Consider the following 1,926-nt stretch of genomic DNA (forward strand, 5'->3'; position numbering starts at 1 on the left):
GACATAAAAGAAGATGATATAAATTCCTTTCTGGACCCACAATTTGCCTGTTAAGTCAGAAGAACAAAATACAAATTAGGAGCTGAAATGGCAGTTTAGGAAATACAAGGTGGTATAAAGCTTTAAAACACACTTTAGCCTGGATTGTACTTCCCACATGTAAATCCTGCACGTAAATGAGACGTACGGAGGACAACGGAGAAGACGCTGGCAGTATTTGTAGTCTGTGCGGTGTCAACATAACAGTAGCTGCAATGAAATCCAATTCATTTCCACACGGAACCGTCCGCATAGTTACAAAAAATCAGGTCCGTGCTGACGACGGACGAAGGGGCGTGTCGGCAAACATGTCAACATTTGGCCGCGCGGCGCCTTGTCGACTTCACAGAAAGCATAAACTGACCTTTATTTATTTTCTTTGGCAACTTTTACCTGGGCACTTAAGAAAACTGGGGGGTGCTGGGTTTTAGGGTCCACCGCGAAAAGTTGGAAAAGCTGAACATTTTTGCGGCAGACACAGCAACCAATCAGAGATTAGGCTGCAGTGACGTGCTACACACTACCCGGAAAAAGACCGAAAACAAACCCTGCGACCACATATAAATATATAAATATATATATATATATATATATATATATATATATATATATATATATATTTTTTTTTTTTTTTTTTTTAATCCTCAAGATGCAGCTCTTGGAAAAAATAAAGATATTTACTAAACTCTGCTCAGCCCTGAAGTATCTGACTCTGATCTTCTATGATCCTGACTATGAGCCTGTGTCGAATGGATGAAAAGACCAAGAAGAGTTGATGAATGATTATATTCCTATATTATTATTTGACGCTGCGGTGTGTACGCAGCTTTAAACTAACGGAACCGTTCATAAATGTGACAAAACCAGGACTAAGCCAGGACCAAACTGCCGATCTACTACAGTTTAAAATGAATCATATTCAGCATGAATCACAGCGGATTCAAACTGCACACGGCTGAGCGGTGCGCGTCCCACAGTTTGAGAACCGCTGGTGTAGCTGCAAACATGGCCGAGCCGCTCCTCCACAGCGGACCAACCGGCTGTGTGCATCAGAGCGAGGCTGTTATGTAAGCAGAGTGTGGCCACGCCCCCTCCCGCCTTGGCCAATGAGATTCACACGTGGGACCCCATTGCCCCCCCTCACATGCACTCTGTCTGCAGTACTCCTACTTCCTCATGTTGTATACACAAAGCACTGGTACTTTTACACAGATATCATCATCCAGCTGGTACTTTTACACAGATATCATCATCCACCTGGTACTTTTACACAGATATCATCATCCAGCTGGTACTTTTACACAGATATCATCATCCACCTGGTACTTTTACACAGATATCCTCATCCACCTGGTACTTTTACACAGATATCATCATCCAGCTGGTACTTTTACACAGATATCATCATCCACCTGGTACTTTTACGCAGATATCATCATCCACCTGGTACTTTTACACAGATATCATCATCCACCTGGTACTTTTACACAGATATCATCATCCACCTGGTACTTTTACACAGATATTCTCATCCACCTGGTACTTTTACACAGATATCATCATCCACCTGGTACTTTTACACAGATATCATCATCCACCTGGTACTTTTACACAGATATCCTCATCCACCTGGTACTTTTACACAGATATTCTCATCCACCTGGTACTTTTACACAGATATCATCATCCACCTGGTACTTTTACACAGATATCATCATCCACCTCATCATCCACCTGGTACTTTTACACAGATATCCTCATCCACCTGGTACTTTTACATAGATATTGGGCCGGGGTCGTTCTATCTCACTATGTACCACCAGAAACCAGCAGGACCAGGACTAAACCAGGACTAAACCAGAACTAAACCAGGACTAAACCAGGACT

Source organism: Eucyclogobius newberryi, unplaced genomic scaffold, assembly GCF_026437365.1.
Source record: "Eucyclogobius newberryi isolate DKJ021-1_F unplaced genomic scaffold, fEucNew1.0.hap1 SCAF_745, whole genome shotgun sequence".
NCBI classification, from domain to species: Eukaryota; Metazoa; Chordata; class Actinopteri; order Gobiiformes; family Gobiidae; genus Eucyclogobius; species Eucyclogobius newberryi.